Below are 14112 nucleotides of genomic sequence, written 5' to 3' on the forward strand. Positions count from 1 at the left end.
TCGTTTACCTCAAGATAATTTTGTCAGCTAAAATGAGAGATCTAATAGAAGTTGCTTTTTCTAAAGCTATAAATCAGAGCAAGAATATTTGTTCAAGCTATCTTAGAGCCGAAATTTATTTGTATCACTCAACCCCCCCCCCCCCCCCAGAGAAGCCACATTGAAATAGTCGGTCTTTAATGATCGCCTGAGTGTTAAGAGTTAGTGCCACAGGTCACAATTATATAAGAGCATTTTTAATTGTATATAGTGACTACCTGTCCATAACAATATCACTTTTAGATGGTTCCTTGAGTGGACACTGTACGCAGGATGGAATTATAATAAGTAAAGTTAGCAGAATTAAGTTGATATCAGCGTGCATTTGGCATTTGTAGATAAGAGAGACAATGTTAAGACTAACTACTTGTATCAGCTACTTAATTCATTTAATAAGCATTTACTCCGCAGCGTCTCTGCAAAACGGTGGACTTACCATTACTGAAATCAAGCCAGATTGTCCAGTTTATTTTGTTTACTTTTTGGGTGGCCAGGTGGCCTAAAGCGCTCGCCTTTACCTATCACTGTCATCTCACCTCTGTCCGCGTGGGTTCGAATAACGCAATCGACCAATGTGCGTATGTGAGAAGGCATGACATCAGATTCCCGTGTGTTTCCGGGCCTTACTGAGGTGTTCCTGTGTTTCTTCTCCACCATTGATACTGGCCGACATGTATCATGCACTTAGAAAGTGGCGGTAATCCCAGAACATTTCTTTTTCTTTACAAATCCTTTCAATTTTCAAATTTGTTATAACCTTCTTAGCAACTAAATCACCAACTGAAACGACACTCTTGTGAAAATCGACCCGGACCATCGGGCATTGCAGTTGAACACCAGTAAGACTGGTCACGTTGTCACAGAGGCGTAGCTTGGGGGGGGGGGGGGCAGGGGGGTACATATGTCCCCGGGCGCCAAGGTACAGGGGCGCCAAAATGAGGCTTACAACGTTACATTATAATAAGTAAACAAGGGTAATATTCAAAAATGTGATTAAACGGGGAGGGAGCTGGGGCGCCAATTTTATAGTTCGTCCCCGGGCGCAAAATATCATAGCTACGCCTCTGCGTTGTCACGCGATCGTGTAAAACTGGTAGTAGCCTTAATTCCATTGTTTTATTATTGGGTGCTGTTGTTCCAACTTATGGAAAAACGGAAGGGTGTTACTTCCAGTATACTTGCAGTATCTAAGTGAAGTAAAAAATCCAAAGTTTAAAAAGTATGCTATTTTATATGATTATGATGCAAATGAGAAAAACATTTAAAAAGGATTTTGTCAGGTGTGGCATGATAATGTGAGCTTATTATCACTCTTGCTCGTGCAAAATGTCGGTGGCTCAGGTCATTTTCCACACGAGTGTTATTACGGTTAGGAATAATTTAGCTAAGAAAGTAAGAACAGTTTTGAAACTTGAAAATGTATACTTTAACTGTAGTTTTATATTTTCTGTTTTGAACGTTTTTATAAACATGATCAAACTGGCAGCTTCCGGGAAATCGCGTTTATATAAAATCCTTGAAAGGCCATCACATTTTGAAATATATCCATGAGACATAAATATATAAGGGGTAAAAGTAATACCTGTATGTATGACTAAATGACCATTCTGCCATTCCGAAGTTATACCATAATAATTGTGTACAGTTTTACCTGCACTCACGTTGATAAATTATTAAAAATAATGTTCTTGTCACTGCAGCTATTGCTTTCCTGCAGTTTCTGTAAAAGAAGGTATTAGTGTCTGGTGATCTGGATTCTTGTTTGATTTAGCGTTCAGGTCTTAGTTTCTCGAAATTTCGCATCAGATTGAAGTTTTATATTGTCTTTCATATAAAATGTACGACTATACTGAGATTTTCTGAGATAAAGGTAATTTTGAAAGAAATTTCACACCTAACAGTATTTTAGTTACCGAAGAAAGAGCAGGGTAATTCCTTCAGTAAAGACAGTTGTCTAGTTTCTGAAGATAAAACAAAGCTCATTTCAGAAGAATTCAGAATATATCGGTACAAAATTAATTTTTACAAACCCTGCCAGAAGAATACTAATTGAACACATCAAGAACTTGGTACGGAGAGTTAATCTAGTTTCACTCTTACAGAATGAGTGTTACGACCAAATCCTCTCAGTGGAAGAGCTGCTTATTATTTTCGATATTATCAAACACGTGAAAAGCTCCTTTCTCATAAATTGTGATAAAATAATTTCAAGGACTTCATATAATCTGATTGAGCGCATTAACAGGGCGAAGAGTATTGCGTTGGAAGACCTTGACCCATTTTCACCAACATATCATTCCCGTTAAGTCTGAAAAGTTTCCCACTCTATAACGATATATATACCAAGGACATCACGAAACAAAAGTATAACGCAGTGTCGCAAAATGGGTCCAATGTATTATGCAATTATCACACATGGAGCGTTGATCGGAATATGCAGTAGCACGATGAAAGCTTGCAAGGATGGATGGAACTTAGAGACGTATGCAATGCGTTCTTTCGGAATCGAGGATTACTTGTCAGATGTTTTGGTTTAGTCTGCATTTTATCTGAGAAATATAAGGAGAAATGAACAATACACAATTAAGTGAAATTGCACGATTTTTTTTTCTTGCTGATATTGATATTCCCCCACCCCACCAATGAATTATCAGTTGCAGGTGTAAGGTGAGCTTGTGTAACAAGGCTGACACTAGATTGTTTATGTTGGTCAACCAGGTACGTTTAGTCAACATATAAGCAGTCTTGTACGGGTTTCTATACTTTCTGTCCTTGAAAAATCTCGCTAACTGAATATTGCCAAAATGTTGTGAATTACAGCAGATCTTGAAAGTTCGTACTCGTTCATCGTATGGAATTGGAAGTTTTCATTGTGTTGGATGTTGAATAAGGTTCTTTGAAGACACACTCTAAATGTTAATTATAGATTAACAAAATTCAGAACTTAACAAGTTTTCGTAATGGATATAATAAAACCTTCATCAAACTTCCAAACGTTTAGGTATATTTAATATAAATTTTTTTAAAATAATTGTTTTAATTTTATTTAATATTAAAAAAAACTTATTACATGCTATTGTAATGTAACATTGTATAATGGACTTGACCTTGTCCAAAACTGAGTTCATTTCTGCTTGACCCATATTGACTTTTTTATTTTATTCTGTGTAAACAACTAATACGTGGCTAAATTATTCACCTTGCATATGGGATTAAAATCAGTACTAGTAGTATTATTAATAGAAGTATATATGTTAATTTGGGTCTAGGTCTAGGTTTTGAAATTTCCTATGTGCATTTTACATAATCTAATTTAAGGTTTGTATTTTGTAAACACCAAGATCATTCTAGAAAGTTATTTTCCATTAGATAGTGTTTTTTAAAAAAATAATGTTTTTTTTTTAAAAAGAAAATGATAATTGTGACATGAGGTCAAGTAGACAAGTATATAATCTTGTAACTGAGATATTTTTTTCAGTCGTGCTTTAAGTCCTAGCACGTTTAATTTGATTATATGTTGCGTCCAGTATTTCATTTCAGGGCTGATTATTTAATTTCTTCCAATTATTGAATTCAAGTGATTATTTTTGCTGAAAATAAAAAAGTGCTCTGAAAAAATTCTTGGATAGACATTCTCAGGAATTTATAGTGAATTCAAACCTGGATTAATATTAATGTAATTCAGTAAAAGACTATTGACACATCAGTTCTCCATAAGCTATAACAGACACATCATCGGCGTCAGGTTTGGATTTATTCTGGACTTGTACTGAATTTTATTCAGGACTTTAAATTATTAGGACTTGTGGCTGCAATTCTAGGATCATTTTGGGGTTTATTTCACAATATCGTAAGTTCTTTTTCCATTTTTACTTTTTATTAGAAGGGAAAAAATTATTTGTTGAAATTTACAAAGATTTTTGCTTTTCAATCTTTTCTGTTACTTATTTTAAGAGCATAACAGAAAGTTGGGGACTCGTTTGGGATACGAATTTTGCTAAAATATTTAAGAAAACTTTGTTTTTGAAATTTAAATTCACCTTTTTTGGAAGTTTTTAAATCCCAGGTATCATTTCGCCATTCTATAAATCTTTAGTAAAACTAACAGGCTTTTACAGTGTCATCTAAAGTGGAGATATTTATTTCAACTCTAACCCAGGAGCAGTTAGACTCCTTGAAAAAGGATGAATTACTTCAGATTGCCAGAAAATATGATCTTTCTGAGGCAAAAGCTTCTTTAATGAAGCTAGAAATAAAAAATATTTTGGTCCAATATTTGGTGGAAAAGAATGTTCTGGAAAGTGCTTTGGATGTAATTAGTAAGTTGTTTTTTTTTACAGACTCTAACCTAAAAGTAAAGGCATTACAATTACAATACAAGATGGAGTTAGAGTTAAGAAAGCTTGAGCTTCAGAAAGAGAAAGAGGAAAATCAAATGCAACTAGATAAATAAGAAAGAGAGAAGAAAATGCAGTTGGAGAAAGAGGAAATGCAGTTACAGAAAGAAGAAAAACAAATACAACTGCAATTGGAGAATGGTGAAAGGGAGAAACAAACGCAAATGCAGAGTGAAAGAGAAAAGGAAGAAACGAAATATCAGTTTAGATTAAAAGAATTAGAGCTGGCAAGTGAAAAGTAATCCTTCACTTTACACACAAATTCTAAGTTTTGATGTTAATAAGAATATTAGGTTAGTACACCCTTTTAGAGAAAAAGAAGTATATAACTATTTTCTTCATTTTGAATATTGCTGAATATTGGAAATGGCCAAGAAAGCATTGGACTCTATTATTACAAAATGCACTTTTTGGCAAAACCCGAGACATGTGTTTCCCTGTAAGTACAACAAAGTGCTGACTTTGATCTGGTTAAGGAAAGTTGAAGGGTTTTGAGTTTGTACCTGAGGCTTATCTGCAAAGGTTGAGGAACTATAAAAGAAAAAAGGAAACTTGACAAACTCATGTCGAATTTGCAAGAGAAAAAGAGCAATTATTTGATAGGTGGTGCTTAGCAAAGAAAGTTGGTCAAGATTACGAAAGTCTCAGACGACTTGCATTAGTTGAAGAGTACAAGAATTGCCTCCATAGTGATGTTACGACTTATCTTGATGAGCATAAGGTCGAAACTGTAGAGAGTGCTGCTGGTATTGCTGACGAGTGAGTATTCCTTAGCTCACAGAGTTCCTTTTGTCAGTAAGTCTTCTACACAGCAGTCATTTAGTATTTTTAAAAAAACATATTTCAGCTTAATACGAGCTCTTCTTAATCTCAGTCAGGCGCAACTTTTAAAAATCTAGTGTCAGATAAGATTGATTAAAAGTCCTTATCTCTTCCTATTGCAACAAGAAATGACACGTTATTTCTGATTGCTACAAATTAAAAAAATAGGCAACAGAATCAAAACAGACTTATTCCAAATTTTCTTATTTCTGAGAGATCAAGATCACGGTCATGTGTTGAAAGAAATACATTTTTGAGTCAAATAAACCCCAGTCTAATTTTATTATCGAGAATTATGAACCATTCATGTTTTAAGGGACACATAAGCTTCTCAGATTCTTTTATTGTCAGTTACTTTGCCTTTTTCTGAGAAGTCTTCTTTTAATGAGATCGTTTTTATTCAGCTTTGTTAATGTTCTTCTTCATTGTATAAATTTGTCATCAGACTTAGTCTCACGACCAGTGACAGTCGAACAGTGTGATCTGCTGTCCAGTTCGACACAGCAATCGACTTGAACATATTATCATTCCTCCTTCAGAAAGGATGGTCATATCAACGTAGACTTTTCACTGAAAACTTCTCATGGTGTCTAGTTGATCCTAAATGAAAATGGCGCGGCTCAGAAGTCTAGTTGTTGTTGTGTGGTTTAACGCCATTTTTCAGCACACGGTATGCTATACATGGCGGCCAGTATTAATGGTGGAGGAAGAGCTCGAGAAAACCCCGGAAAGAACCACCTACCCACGAGAAGTTACTGGCAAGCTTTCTCACATACCCACATTGGCTGAATCCGAGACTCGAACCGCCGCAGACAGAGGTGAGATGGCAGTGATCCGTAACGAAGAGCGCTTTAGACCACTCGGCCACTCGGGGCCCCCAGAAATCTATTATGGCTGAGAAAGAGCTGTCTTGAAAATCGTTTTCGAAGAGCCATATTGGCTTGGTGATTTCATAGAAAGACGTTTTGTGATATCCATTTTGTCCAAAGGGAAAATGGTGCGGCTCAGACCTCATGAAAATATTGTTATTGCTACTCCTGCTTCTTTTGAATGGATGGTTATAGCAGCCTCTTGTTTTTTTGTTTTTTTTTCACTGAAAGATTTTTTATGATTGTCCTCAGTTAGTGGTCATATTAAGAGAAATTTGTGAAATCGGGTCATTTGTATCTGGAGTGTGCTTTAGGGAGTAAAAATATATGAAAAAGAATGTGCGACGAGTTTCAGTTGAGATGAGCGCACATTTATGCAAGATTTCGCTTATCACATAACGAAAGATACCGATTTTATTCAAATTTACCGTAGAATAGTGTAGTGAAGTGACTTTGAAAGTATGAAATACATTCAGATATCTAGGTCAGTATGCATTCTCCATTCATATATTTAAGGCATATTGTATAATGTTACAATGTCTTGTTAGATGTTTTACCTATGGAAAAAGTATGTCATGGTTGTATTAACCGAAATGACACAACACCACCATATTGAATGATTTCCATAAAATACATTTTTCAATGGATTACAGGACGACATCTGATTGACAACAATTCATTGCACTGTTGCATTGCATCGTGTTCATTACTGTATCGTCTGGTGCAGTTGAAATGGCATTGCCACTATTTTTGAAATAAGTTTCAATTCACAGTTATGTACTAAATCATGTATTAATATAGTATAGACCAATGTTATTGTGAATGTTAGAATCTATATTTAATTTTTATTGTTTGTTGACTTTTCTAATTGATTGCATGGTATGTATATCTGTATTTTGTAATAGACCTTAGTCTAAAATCAAGTTAATGGTCTACCTGACTAGTGACATTTACTTTGTAACAACATAATACATAGCTAATATTTCTTTGTGAATATAGACAAATATTCATATAATTATTGTTGATGGTAAAGATGTTTACTTGAAAATGAGCACAGGATATTAATTTTCCACTGGGAAATTCCTAAACGTTTTGACAACTTTTGGATGTTTTAGAAGGAAACTGACCCACGTACTGGCTCTATTATTGTGTCTTAAAGTTAGCTTTTAATATCCGTGTTGCTTGCTTAAAAAAACTACCCATTGCTAATTTGCTTCCTTAACATCCGAAATGGAATGAGTCTTATTGTTGTATTAAATTATTCACTGGAAGTACAAAGTGCTCACTAATACTTCTTGGATTAAATCATTAATAAGGAACTACTGTGACTTAAGTGAAGAACATTTTTGATTATAATGTCGTGATACGTCAAAAGACTGTTTTGTATCGCCATATTCCATGTCATTGGCACATTAGCACATTTAAGACTAGAGACACGAACTGTAAAACGGTTTTGGACAAAGCAACTTTTGTTGAGTCATATGTCTCCTTAGATATAAATTAATATTATTGTCACGAACAAATGTTTTGGTTGCATCAAACCGTCATGCGTGTAGGTCTTCAGTTATCTCTCTTCAAATAAACAACTCCGGGAGAATATCCTATCATATTAAATAATAATAGCAATGATTTAAATAATAAGTATATGTCCTGTCAAACAGATTTCAAAATCAGATGATATCCCTGGTACCTGTCATTAAAGTACCCGATGAACAAGCATTTTAATTCAGTAATGTGTAGAGTTCTGGAACTTTTATTTTTAATTGTAATTAGGGCACACAATTTGACGGTCGTTAATATCGTAAACAGTGAAACTTCAACAGACTATTATTTCTCATAAATGTAGAGTTTTAGTTATCATAAGCGCACATTTTCCTTGTCATTTTCTCATTATAGTTTGACAAGCCTTTCGAATTAATGCGTTCGTTTGTTGTCAGTGCTTTGTGTTCAGAAACTTGAAGTTTATGTACATGGAATCAGATAAGCTCATACATTGAGTTTGTGAGAAATTTTGAGATAAATATCGTTGCATTCGGCTTCATAAACGTCCTGTTAACGTGACGCGTACATTCTTCAGTTTTTATCTGTTTGTCAATTTTTTTTAGAAACAGTTGTGGTGTATATCGTAACCATGGCCCTTTTATGTTTTTTTTTTTTTTTATAAGTCCGCGTCCCAGTTTTTATCATATCCTCTTCTCTTATGATATTTATCTTATATTGATTACAGTTTCGTTTTCCACTTTTAAATTTTGGAGCATCAGCCCATATCCAACAAGTTAGATTTTCGAACCGCGGGGTATGAGCTGGCTGTCGTATATCAGCGTTCACTTCAATATTCGTTCTTCATCTGCATTTTGCTACAGTGTCTCAAACCTAAAGCAATGTCGATGTACTGCAAACTAGCAATGTATTATGCAAAATCCGACCGCTCAGTGGTGGCCTGGTATTGCCATTTGAAACAAAAATGGTATGCATTACCGATTACTGATATTCACAACGACTTGTTTCATGTTTTTTTTAATTTTGCTGTTGAATTATTAATTGCGAATGTTAAGCTTTTTTGCATGGCATGGAGTTAAACTTGCTCTGGCACATGGAGTGCATTGTTAAACATAGTATAGCGTATGTAAGGCATGGGAATAACTATTAGCCGCCTGTCTGTGTTTTGATCATTATGATTACGTCAGACCTTGCTTGTCCACAGCAATTGTCCCATAGTCTGTCGTTATCAAATAGTCCCATATGTTTTTCTTGTCTGTAGATGGATTGTGTTTGGTCAGTTATTTTCTCTCAGCTATTTAAAGATAAGAAGAGCTTCTGCGAAGGCCTGTCGTCCGTCTGTCCGTTAACATAAGTTTATTATTACTATTTTTTCTAACTACTTAACACTGATCAATCCTAATGCCTCAGCAACGATTCCAGGATACCGGTGACGATTTTCGAACGCACTGGCGACTAAAAAGTTAATGCCGAAATGGAAGCAACAGATGGGTATGCGATCAATTTATCTATTTCATTCAATTTCCTGGTTAAGTCATATCCGAAGACGAAGTTTTATACGTCATGCAAGACTTCTGTAGAATGACCACTAACCCCGTGTTCAACAAGAAATGAAGATTTACCTTGTGAAGACAGTGATGGATGACCACTGACACCAAGTACAAGAAGAAATGAAGATCTGCCTTGTGAAAACAGTGATAAGAACATAATATTTAACGACTAAGAAGATAAATGTATACCCGAAGCCTCTGTACACAAAGCAAGAAACAAATATGCTGTCAAACATTCATCGAAAGCTTAAATATGGCGCAATTGTTATAATTAGAAACATTGACACAGGCCGACTAGGCCTGGGACTGAACATTGTACGAGGCGCCAAAATTGCGGCGGCATTTGAAACAAAAAAAAAAAAACAGAAACAAAAAGCCCCAAAATAACCCAAAGCAAAACTTAGAAAATAGACAAAAAACTATAACAAATAACACTCCCTCCCCCCAAACCCCCCCCCCCCAAACAAACAACAACAACCCCCCAAAAACAAAAACAAAAAACCCAAACCTAAATACTAAATTAATTAGTTGTCGGAAAGAAGATTCGCCGTTCGCGACACATCTCTTCCTGCCGCCTAATACCTCTTTCATATTACCACTTTACAGTGGGCATAGGGCAAAAATGAACCCGACAATTAAATATGTCGCTGATTAGAACTTGTTACATCCTTAACTGATTTACAAGACAAGGAAAGTGGAACTAGGAGACGAGCCCCTCTCCCCGGCATTTTTTTTAAACTTTTAAAAAGTATGGGGAGCGGGATATTGCGCGCACGCGCGCGCGCGCGTGTTTAATTTTAACGTAGCTTTAAAAAAAACCCCAGTCATATCGCTACGACGGTTGCAGTGTGACAGTTTATAGTGATGTCTAGCACTGGGGCATCATGCTGCAGACATGTAGCATCATGTCCCAGCCAATCACATTATCCTGATACCAGACCGACCAGTCCTAACTGTAACCTTTTAATGCTGAGTGCCAAGCGAAGCAGCTTCTAGTGCCATTTTATAAGTCTTTGATATGACTAGGCGGGGATTCGAACCCGCGACCTCCCTAATCCGAGACTAACGCTCTAACCATATGGCCATCGGATCAGTTACTATTTTTTCATAACTTACAATCTACTAATCTTGTCGGGGCCCCGAGTGGCAGGGTGGTCTAAAGCGCTGTCCGTTACGGGTCACTGACATCTCACCTCTGTCTGCGTGGGTTCGAGTCTCGGATTCGGCCAATGTGGGTATGTGGGAAAGCTTGCCAGTAGCTTCTCGTGGGTCGGTGGTTCTTTCCGGGGTTTTCTCGGGTTCTCCACCATTAATACTGGCCGCCATGTATAGCCTATCGTGTGCTGAAAAATGGTGTTAAATCCTAGAACAACGACAACAGCAACAACTAATCTTGTCTTAAGTGGAAGATGCAGTAGCTGAGTGGATAGTATGTTGGTCACGGGTTAAATCCTTCCCATTTCGGTCAGAGTTGGCCGCCGCAGTGTCTTGGCAAATCGGTTTGCTACCAGTGCTTCGGTATTAAATAGTCTTCCATGTGTTGATGTGTACCAATCATCCACCAGTCAGTGGACAAAGCAATAAGTTTATATTAACAAATATTGATTATATCGATTAGAATATATTCATGACTTTCCTGAAGATTATCCAGTACTAATTCATACCATCATGTATCACACATCCGTAGGGTATGTCAATTGGGCGCTTTGACCACCTTTTTACTGAATGTCATTAATACGTGTAATGTTAAGATATCTATCGCATTTTGTCTTGTAATTGAACAGTTGAGATCTCAATGAAATTTGATGCCCTTTGGTAAATAATTGAACTGGTATATCAATGCTAGCTATGAAGAACATAAAATTGGTTGCTTGAACATCGGTAAGACATACATTACTTGTCACTAATAAATTGAGACGTATGCATGACATCTATAAAAAAATGAAAGCAACGCTGGCTTTGACAAGGTAGCGAGTAGTAAAATAAAACAACACTGTAAAATGTTTGACTTTTCATGCATTTGATACAAGGATATATCAGCGCCAGCACAAGGATATTAACCGAAACTGCAGGTCCAGATGCATATTCATTTTCAGGGTTGATAACCCTTGGGTTTTTTTTTGGTATTTTTCTAAATAAAAAGTCCTTAATTGTGATATTATATATTTTTGGTTTCCTGGTGTTCATTTCCCGACCGCTCCGGTGGCCTAGTGGTTAGAGCGTCCAACTCGGATGCGGGGAGGTCGTGGGTTCGATCCCCGGCCGAGTCATACCGGGTACTTACAGCTTCATCGCTTGGTGCTCAGCATTAAGAGGTTAGTGTTAGGACTGGTCGGCCTGGTGTCAGGATAATGTGACTGGGTGGGACATCATGCTACATATCTGCGGCATGATGCCCCAGTGCTAGACATCACTATTAACTGTCACACTGCAGACATCATAGCGATACGACTGAAAATTGTTAAAACTACGTTAAAATGACACACACACACACACACACACACACACACACGCTGTTCTTTTCCCTTGATAAAATGCAGGCAACATTGAATGAAACTTGAACCGTGAAAAAAATGCGCAGCGAAAGTTTAGTAAAAAGTTGTTTTTTCCAAATGTATTTGATGAAATTTTTATGGGAATTTACATATCAATAGAATAAATAGCAAATTTTCAGAAATCTTTTTTATTGTCTCTATAATTTTAAGTCAACAAACTCGAAAAATTAAAACCAAATTACAGACAGGCGAAAGGGGGAATGTAGAGTCAAACAGACCTACGGACATATGGACCGACAGAGAAGTGACTGCTTAGTCGTGGGTGATATTATGACTATCTTTGTTTCTCATGACATTAATAGTTAGTGACTGGTCCATTTTTTCCTCTTGTCATGCAGTAGTGTGAGTTGCTCATTTAAACGATGACAAATTATTACCTAAAAATATTTCATATTAGATGCGAGCATGGCAAAACCTGAGCAATAAACACTTCTCATTAGAAAGCGACATTGATTACATAGAATTATATAATTGTCATGCTGAAAATGGAAATGCATCAGTTTTCGAAATTATCCTCGACGAATGCAAACTCTTCGTTAATCGGGCCAATGTAATGGCACATATGTCAAACATTGAGCAATAGCTTGAGGTATGCATTATTACAAAAAAATTAAAGTCCTAAGAATAATCCTGAATGAAAATGTTGCAAATTTGACCGCCACCATGTGCGCACTGTTGTGATGTTGTGAAAAGGTTAACAAAAATCTGACCTTTTTGACCTTGAAGTCAAATTATGTCAGTACTGGCATTTTGTGGTTCACTTAACTTATGAACACAGTGGTTTGTACACATATAAATGCTTTATGATCATACTTTCGTTATTTTTTTAGTAAACAAGTTGACGATCAGCTTCTGACAGGCGATTTCAACGTGTGAAAGGTCTTGGTTATTTTCTTTTGGCAATAGTCTGCAATCATGATGTCTCGTGGGTCGGTGGTTCTTTCCGGGGTTTTCCCGGGTTCTTCCTCCGTCATTAATACTGGCCGCCATATATAGCATATCGTGTGCAGAAAAAAATGGCGTTAAACCCGACAACAACAACAACAACAGCAATCATGATGACAGTAACAAGTATAAACAGATTTGATGTATTTTTATATTTATTAAAATCTAACTTTGTATTTTTTATATATTTTAGAAATGTCTTGAATGATGCTAATTCAATAACTTTAATAATAATAATAATAATAATAATAATAATAATGGATTAAACCAAAAGTAGCATGTCGGTATATCTTGACGAAATCTTACACGAGTTAAATAATATTAGATTTTAGGTATGTCTTAGACTTTAGACATAATACTATTTAAGTCCTGACAGATATCTTTGTATTGCTCTTACCCTGTGAACGTGATAAATTAAATATCTGAAAATTTGGTCTTTTGAAGTTTCTTAAGAATATAGGAGATTATCAGAATACTTAGCAATTAAATTAATATATATATATATATATATATATATATATATATATATATATATATATATATATATATATATATATATATATATATATATAAGGGGGGGGGGGCGACATGCAGTAAAATCCTACACATTGTTTTCGGTACGTAGAGCGTCATTCCTTTAAAGTCACTCCTGTTGCAGGCAAGTTTGTCAGAGCTCTTTTAGCTGTAATGCCTGACGTAATCATAACATAATACCATCAGCAGCCATTCACACGGGTCACAAACTGTATAGAACTTCTGACTCGTAAATAAAGGGTCTCGCTTTGGCTCGTAATTCAAAGGTGGTGAGATTGATACCCCACTCAAGCCATCCATTGGTTGACTGTCTCTGTGTGTCTTTTGAAAGGCACTTAGCTTCCGATTTTTCCGTATAATGTTGTGCTCAAAGAGCCGTTAAAACCAGGCAATGGGCCAGTTGTTGGGGCATGTATCCTTGACGGACACTTTTAGCTTGTATTTTCTCAGATTTAGAAGAGTGGATGAGATATGCTTATCATTTTATTTACCCGACATTGAAACACTGAAGTCCCCAGCAAAGACCAGCAAGTTGTTCGTTAAAACAAACCCAATCTGGCCCACATGAAGCGAATGGATCTCGATACTTTCATATATAGACCGACATACCTGTCTTAAGTCGTTCGTCCTTATTAAAATGGGAAGTTTATCATCTACATGTGATGATTTATTTTCATTATATGATGTTGTCTTCTTATCATATTCGATCGTTTTGATGTTATTTGCAGTGGTTTCGTTAGTATATCCGGTACTTCCGACATTACCTGCGGTATTTATGAGACCATTTTATTATACGAGGCAGTCACCGCGTTCCATACTTTCACTTGGTATGGTCTTCTTTGTTCGCATTAAATCGCACTCGATATAGTCAAGGTAACTGATAGTGGCATCTCAGAGACGG

At 36.1% G+C, this 14112-nt stretch overlaps 1 protein-coding gene across 1 annotated transcript in view; it reads left to right on the forward strand.

Moving 5' to 3' along the window:
* The window catches only part of LOC149794121 (guanine nucleotide-binding protein G(q) subunit alpha), a 107970-nt gene that overhangs the window by 961 nt on the left and 92897 nt on the right, over positions 1–14112 (forward strand). The gene's annotated exons all lie outside the window — the stretch shown is intronic.

This window comes from Sinohyriopsis cumingii, chromosome 8 (assembly GCF_028554795.1).
Source record: "Sinohyriopsis cumingii isolate HCF-2022 chromosome 8, ASM2855479v2, whole genome shotgun sequence".
Lineage (NCBI taxonomy): Eukaryota > Metazoa > Mollusca > Bivalvia > Unionida > Unionidae > Sinohyriopsis > Sinohyriopsis cumingii.